The sequence below is a fragment of the Haemaphysalis longicornis genome, unplaced genomic scaffold (assembly GCF_048455015.1).
Source record: "Haemaphysalis longicornis isolate Haplotype H1 unplaced genomic scaffold, Haemaphysalis longicornis Haplotype H1 scaffold_5, whole genome shotgun sequence".
Taxonomy (NCBI): domain Eukaryota; kingdom Metazoa; phylum Arthropoda; class Arachnida; order Ixodida; family Ixodidae; genus Haemaphysalis; species Haemaphysalis longicornis.
The window spans coordinates 91714747-91723271 of record NW_027526385.1 but is presented as its reverse complement, the minus strand read 5'-3'; positions in this window follow the sequence as shown (position 1 = coordinate 91723271).

The window sequence follows — 8525 nt, the reverse complement described above, 5'->3', positions numbered from 1 at the left end:
TGTCGCGACGATTCATGACTGGACGATGTGATGGGGCCTCTAGTTCCATTTGACCGCATCACTTGAATGCTAACGTGCAGTTAACGCACTGAAAATTATGTTTTATTGTTGGCCCGTATGACGTCATTCTTGCTCATAACACGTCACTGTGGCGCAAAATTTAAAAGTTGTTAAATACTTCTTGCTTTTTTTTTGTTAAAAAAACATCTTTTGTGGCTGTAATGGAGCTGAGTGATATACTGAATCCTTGTTCTTTCAAATTAAACGAAGTCGTATTTTCTCTTCATGGCTCCTTTAAATGTAAACGCCTCGAGGTCATGATATCGACCCCCCATTTCCGATAACTTCAACGCCATCGTCCTACGAGCCTCCTGCCAAATCGACCGAAGCCGGGGTACCTGATCTATTCCGAGTCACTAGATCCAACGCGTCAGTAGATCCAAAGAGTCATTGCATCCATTCGTGGATCTACTGACTCGGTGGATCTAGTGACGCGTTGCATCTAGTGACTTGGTTGGATCTACTGACCCGTTGGATCTAGTGACGCGTTGGATCTAATGTCTCGGAAGGATGTACCGACCCTTTGGATCTTATGACTCGTTGGATCTAGTGACCCGGTGGTGTGGGAGGGAGATGAGGGTAGTTACAGCAGAAAACTTTTCCCCCCCACTGCCTACCCTTCCCGCTTTTCAAAATGAACAAAAGGGCGCCCCTCAGCTGCTCATACTGCTTGGGTAGCGGGTATGCTTTCTAGCGCTGCACGTTTTTATTCTTTTTCCACATCTCGTGGTGAGTTCGTAAGTGCACACAGCACTTTAAAAAAAAGGGGCAAAGTCTTTCAGACTAACCACGCTGCGAGCACTCGGCTATCAGTCAGGGAGTAAGGAAAATAAAAAAATTAGGAAAAATGGGCGCGGCGACCACTGCAGATTAGTCACGGGAAAGTGCGCCTGCTACTGTGACGTTCATATGAAAGGTACAAGTGCCGGAGGTTGCGGGGGGACCGCGGGACCGGGATATTTTGTGCATAGGTTCTCCGAAAGCCTGACTTTGGGTGGGGGAGGAGGCCAGGGGGGGGGGGGGGGGGGTTTACTGTTATTTTAGTTCGCCGTGGCAGCCGCTAGGAGGACCAGTGCTGGAAAGATTTATTTAACCTTATAACGCAGGAGTCGTTGGTATTCTCTCTTTTTTTTAATTTTCAGATATAATAATAATTTTCACAACTTAGGTTAGTTTTCGGTGTCCTAACTTTTTTCTGTTCGTTAGGTTGTGGTAGATTCGTTTACGTTAGGCTACTTTAGGGGAAGGCGAAGCAGTGCCAGACTACGGTGCCTAGTATATTCTGGGCACTACAGCCCTATGGGGCGTTTTTCATCAAAACAACGCCTGTGGGCGTCACTTTAGTGGGTAGCTTATAATACCATCGGACGGCATATAGACACAGCCTCATATAAATGCACTCGACTTCCTTGAAAATATTTTTCGCGTAATTATTTGTTGAGAATCGTTCTTCGATGACGTTTTATTCTCTTTTTTTTTCGGCATCTCCGATTGCACTGGAAAAAACATGTATTTATCCTGCAGTAAAGTCTGCATGCAGACTTCAGACGCGGCCTACATCATCTTCTTGACCTCAACCACGGCCGGAGCCCCGCTAGCCGAATTCCCGGTCCGCCGGGCTCCTGATCTATTTCTCTGAAGCAGGGGCTTCATACGCGCGGCCGCGGACCGCACGTGGCCCTCTGACCTTTTGATTCGAACCTATTTATTACAAATATTCTTGTTCGCAATTCTGCATTATTTTAGGCCAGGGGATGGTTATGCGGCATTGCAAAAACGACTGTTTATTTGTTGAATATTTGGTGGAATATTTGAACCTTTCGGAAGCTTCGCTTTAAAAACGCAGAAAGCCAAAACGAACAACTTCAGCTGCGGTGTGCACAGTTGGTAGCATAATGCGAAAGCTTCGTATAAAAATTGACCATCAGTCCTGTTAAGCTGCTACACAGCGAAGCTGTTAGATACTAATGAAAATGATGTTACGAAAGGAGTTACAAAAGCGCTTTGAATTGCTATTTAGCAATACAGTTGACTCGTATTAATACGACCTCCATAAGGACCTCAAAAAGCTTCGAACTAGCACTGCTTTCAAATAAACAGAATCCCGCCATGGTGGCTCAGTGGCCAAGGCATTGTGCTGCTGGGCCCAAGGACGCGGGTTGGATTCCCGGCTGCGGCGTCCGCTTTTCCGAAGGAAGCGAAAACGCCGGTCGAGATTTCGGCGCACGTTAAAGATTTCCATGTGGTCTAATTTATCCCGGAACCCTCCACTACGGCACGCCTCATCGCCTGCGAAGCATCGGCGCGTTAAACCTCATATTCAATCAATCAATCAATCAATCAATCAATCAATCAATCAATCAATCAATCAATCAATCAATCAATCAATCAATCAATCAATCAATCAATCAATCAATCAATCAATCAATCAATCAATCAATCAATCAATCAATCAATCAATCAATCAATCAATCAATCAATCAATTAATCAATCAATCAATCAATCAATGAAATAGGAAGTACCATAAAAGCATTGCCATAACTATGCTACGCGTGTTCCTTCTTGGTTTTGGTCGGAACCTCGACTTTCCTCGCTAATTCAAGCGCATGACATTGTTTGTCCTGAGTGTTAGGACTCATCGCTATAGTTGGAGTTTGAAGCGTCCAGCACGCAATCTGCTTACACGGAGTTCTGTGTAGCAAAGAACGTACAAAGAACGTAGGGATGCGCACGTTGGCGCGAGTTTCAACGGAACTGGCTGCGCGCGGCCGCAGTTGCGTAGGCGCCGACATAACACGGTGCACGGTGGTGTTTTGGCGCCAAAAAATTTGAATTTCATCGAGAAATGACGGACACACGTATGTTTTTATTCAAAATATCTTCCAGTTAACCGACATAATTGGTTTTGGCTTCGAATTATCGGGCAATTTTTTCATTGAATTGCACGTATAATTGCCGAGACCAGCTAGAAAATCACTTCAAGTGAACCGAAAATTCTAATTAGGCTTCTTTTAACTATGGAGAGCAGGTTTTATCTTGTTTGCGAGCGTATTGATCGGACGTAGTTCGAACGAGCCCAAGGAATACAATACAATTGTTATTTCCGATTTAGGCTATTTCTCAGTTCAATACAGTAATTAAATATGAAATGTCTGCAGTTTTATTACAACAGACAAACATGAGGTTGCCTGTTTTACGTTGTTTTTGAGGCGCTAATGGAATGTCTTAGGAGCAGCGGCTTTATGTTCGTTCTATCAAAACTGCGACTGGTAAATTACCCGTGATATTGCCTAAGCTAAAACACCCCATGATCATGTAGCCGCCTCACAAGTCGGACATCATTTAGAAGTTTCGGGGTCTGCTTACCAAAACAAGAGTTACAGCCATTTTCTGTAACCATTCTCATTCCGTGGATGTTCACTTGTTTACAACAAAAGAGAATTCCTCAACGCTTACCATTTCACTGTGGACCACCTAATTTCGACAAGTAAATGAACTCGCCGTGATGAAAGATCTGTCGGGTGGCACCATAATTTTTCCCGAGATGTGCACGCTTGATATAAAGCTACAGCAGTTTCCCAAATAAGTTGGGGCTCGTTGCAAAGCGTAATCTGCTGAACGATCCTGCTGACATGACAGGGCAAAGTAGAAATGCACACGAGTGAGCGACTTACAGCTGCACTGTAATAAATAACTTAATTGCCACCTACTCGCTAAAAAAAAGGGGGTATAACAAATAGTTGAATAAAGGAAGACCAGGTGCAGCTTTCCGGCTTACTGCAATTTTTCCAGGTGTGATTACTATAAAGTTATTGAGCGCAGTGCAATGACTTCGCACAGCCAATGATGGGGCAGGCTTGCTTTTTGCGCAGTTTCAAGTTTATAACTTTGTTCTCCAAGGCCTCATGGCCTCTGAAATATCCCTTTGAAGTGTATGAGTAGTAATTTTTGATATTTAATGACACGCAAACTATTCGGATTTTTATATCCAAGTCCACTGCTTGGTCAGTGCGAAATATCTCTTTTTCTTGTGAATAAACTAGGTTCCCTTCCAGTTATATTTTTCAGCAGGAAAGCGGGGGAGGATTCAATAATAACAGAGTCATTGTTCGTTGATATTCCGTCTTGCACGCCAAATCGAGGTTGGGGTGGCTTTGCGCTTTCCGGGGGACTTCTCGTTGCCAAAGTAAAATGAGGGCCATGAAGACGAAGTTTGCATTATGGCAACGAAATTTATGCACGCCTATTTTCATTTGTGCAAGACGGTAAAACAGGGGAAAGCATCCGTATTGACGACCTGGGAACAAATCCCTGTTCGGCAAATCCGATAGCGCAGAGCACAGTACACAAAAATACCGGAATACTGAAATAGGGAACGAGCCCACTCGTCACAAGCCCACTCGTCACCGGAAAACTCGTCGTAGGCCAACTCGTCACACCGGCCTTTTCGTACAGTGCCATCTCGAGACAGGAACTCTCGTGCGAGGTGCCTTCTCGTCACATGGATTTCGTTACACCGCGGCCGTGTGAACAAAAGCCTAGAAGCCCTGACCGGAAATTGGCGTTTAAAGCCGGTATGAGGCTGGTTTCTACAATGGTAAATTCGTTACGGCTGTTTAAGACGGCGTGCGGAGGTCTGTGTGAGCAGCAGGTGTGCATAAAGAGCGGTTTTTTTTTTTTTTTTTTTTGCTTTTGCTGGGGAGGGGGCGGGGGAGAGGTCAGCGCGATTTGCACTTCTTCAAGTGCAGATCGTCAGCGGTGTTGAGTTGGTGTAAGTCCGTATTTTCGTGCGTATAACCTGCCCTTGCATACAACCCACACCCCCACTTTCAGTCTGCGAATAAAAAAAAAAAAAATTGGCGAAGCTTGCACCAACTCGCGCAAGGCTTGAACCATAGCTAAGTTGGAGGATTTCTTTCTATGTAAGCACTGAAGGACACACCACCAGGCATTGCATTAGGTTTGAAATTGTTTATTTGTTGATTTGATTGATTGTGGGGTTTTAACGCGCCGATGCTACACAAGTGACGAGGCGCGCCGAAGTGGAGGGCTACGAAATCATTTTGACCACCAGGGATGTTTAATATGCGTGCGTTGAAATCTCGAACACACGGACGTTTTCGCTTTTCTCCTCCATCAGAAAAGCGTACGCCGCGGCCGGGAACCGAACGCACTTCCTTGGGCTCAACAGCACAGCGTCATTTCCAGCTGCGCTACCGCGGCGGACAATTGTTTTTTAAATAATAATAATCTTTATTTCACTGCACTGTATACATATTCGGGCCAGCCCAAGCCAAAAAATCTTGTGGGGCGTTTTGTTAACCTGTTCCGTTGTCGCTTTTCACGGTGGTGGTAGTAGTTATCGTCGGACGGCACCCCCTACGGCTCCCTCGCAAATACCAAGATGTCAACGATCGCATCGCAAGAATCCTGGCTGATCACGACAGCTGAGCCTCAGTCAATACGCTTCGGAATATTGCCCGCAACATCCGCTTCCGGTACTGATGAAGTGAACAACGTCGCAACCCAGCGTTGAAGACGCCTACACAACGAGACAACAGTGCAATAGTACAAATAGTACAACAGTACAAAGAGAGTACAATAAACATTTTTTTTATTTCATGTACAACCTGTTCACTGCGTCATTTATAACAATTTGTTTACTTTTTTGCGTGTCATGTAATACGAATTTTCAGGCTATTATCATTTTAATATACCTCGGTATGGCGGCATATTTACCTAACTTTCTGCATTAAAAACTTTGAAAGAACACTCGCTCGCCTACATCGCTTAAAAAACAAGTTCGCAATGCGAGTTTTCCGTGTGACAAATATTCCGGTGATACGAGAATTCCTCGTACGAAATGCCCTGTGGCGAGTTGGCATTCCTGACCAGGTTACCTGTGACGAGTTGGCCTATGACGAGTGGACTTGTGACGAGTGGGCCTAGACCCACTGAAATATACGTCCACTCGCGGGGAAGGGTTTTTCCCTTTCACCCTAGCGTCTCATATCCGTCGGTCGCCCACATCGCCCGCTTCGGCGCGTTCTTGGAAAACTGTGCATTGAGCTCCTGAATGGGTTGCCTTGGCTAGCGGACGCTGCAGCGCGCATTAATTTAAGCGACACGAATGGTAGCGGTGGCCCGATCCAAGTGCAACATGGTGCCAACAGGGGCGTGCATGGTGCCGGATTCGGCGAGCTCCCGCCGAATCCGGCACCATGCACGCCCCTTCCCCCGCTCCCATGTGCCGAGAGAAATTCCGGGAGGGACAGGTGGCTGACCCTTAGGGGAGGGTGCAGGAAGAAATGGTTCCGGAACAAATGGTCCCGGAACAAATAGCCCTGGAACTTATGGTCCCGGAACTTATGGTTCAGGAACAAACGGTCCCAACTCGAAAGTAGGAACAAATGATCCCAGAACTTATGGCCCCAGAACAAATGGTCCCAGGCACCTGTTCGGGCCAAGTGATTATATAAAACTCCACGTGGGTTCGTTCTGTTTAAATTAGTTTTATTTTGCTGGAGTGCAGTTTCTAATTTCTTAGGTTTCTTTATTTTTGTTTTCTTTTTTTTTTCAGATTTCGTTAAACCGGTTAGCTCAATTCGGGCGCTTAGAACGATTAAACGCGGTATTTCTGCCAACCACGCATTTTTGTGAAAGTGCAGGGCATTCATTACACGATTGGCCTGTTTTCGGAATTTTTTATGCGTATTTTATCCGGCCTTTTTATTTTAGTCGTCGCATTTTTTATACGTTGAAGACGAACATTCTTATTTATTACTTCCCTCTCTCTTTCGGTATTTGATTTTTGTAATATTTTCCTTTTTTCGGTTTCCCACGTTTTGATTGTTTGTGAGTCCGGCCGTGTTCCAGGAAGCCGCACGTGTCACGAGACGCCGCTAGTAAGCGAGGGAGGTCACAGACACAGTGTCTAGACATGCGGCCGTCTGGTCTGATAGCAAGCATCAGCTGAGCCGCTGGTCAAGCCAGGCTGTCGCGACGGTCACCACTGTTAGTTCGTGCTTTTCATTTAATTAATGAAAGCCGCCGGTGGCTCCTGTATTAGCGTCGCCACCGCTTCTAGCTGCACGCTCAGTTCCTTTCATGCAGCCGCAAAGACGCGAAGTTGGGGGTCGCGGAGTGCATGCATTGTGCTCCGTCCTCTTTCGTGTGGCAAAAGACTGGGGTGCTGAGCCCTAGTACCTCTGTTGGTATGCGGTCATTCGGTGACGAGCTGACGGGAAGCGAAAGGGTGCCGTCTCTAGTTGCTGACGATTTGCGAAGGCTGCGTCGGCGCTGTTCGTTGATGGTCATTCGCCTTAGGAATTCGCCTCGGGTTGAAGGAGCTCTTCTCCGTAGTCCGGTGGGCGGCGGCGTCCCTTAGTCTGGGAAGGGATTTGCCACGACTCCCTCGTGCCCACGCGCGCGGCGACAAAGGCAGGGCGGGAAGGCGACGACACGGTAAGGTGTTAACCGCGCGAAGACCCCTCTAAGCGTTCGGCTTTGGGTTTTGAGGAGATGCCACCCGCCAGCAAAGTATTGCCTATTTTCGGAGAAAAACCAGTTTCTAAACTGGAAGCTGTAAAATTATCGAGGTGCAAAATCTTGATTAGTGTTGCTTCGCTTGATTCGGACTGCAGATATCAAAGCATTTCAGGTGGTGAGCACAGTAACTCAGCCTATCCAACCCAACAAACCCTCATCGAGAAAAGTTCCCTTTTTACATAGCGACAAAACGGCGAGCGCAATGCACCAGTACAGCTATATGTTGACTGGCGGTCAACAGTACCGTCCCAACCACATTTTTGATACTTTACATAACCTAAATAATACCGTCACTGTAAATAGGCTCAACGCACTGGATGAAGTCAGACTCACTTCTCAAGCATTAAGAAAATTTTGTATTCTTGCGAGTATTGCACGTCAGCCATGCTAATTTAAACAGTTGTGTTGCTCCACTTCATAAGAAAACTGCATTCACGAAGAAAATTACGGAGCCCGTTATTGTATTCACTTTAAACACCGGCCGAGGGCGGCAAAGTACACGCAGATATTTTATTGAAAGGTTCACCACTGGTTTGCCTGACAGTCGGAATAACAAAAAAATACGAACAAAGCAAGCACGGGAGATCGTACAGGTGCGACAAAAAAAGTTTGGATACAGCTTTGAGCTCAAGCAAATTCAGCATTAGCAAATTCAGCATTAGCAAATATACTGTGTACGAACAGATGCAAAATACAGTGTGCACAGATACAAGCATAAATATTAATATATTGACCCCCCTCCTTCCCTCATGCAGGCGCTAAGGCGTAGTAGTGGTGGGACCATTTGTTCCGGGACCATTAGTTCCGGGGCCATAGGTTCCGGGACCATTTGTTGCGGGACCATTTATTCCGCGACCGTACACCGATATGACCGTGCACTGAAATATCCGCACCAAAAGATCGTGCACCGAATTGT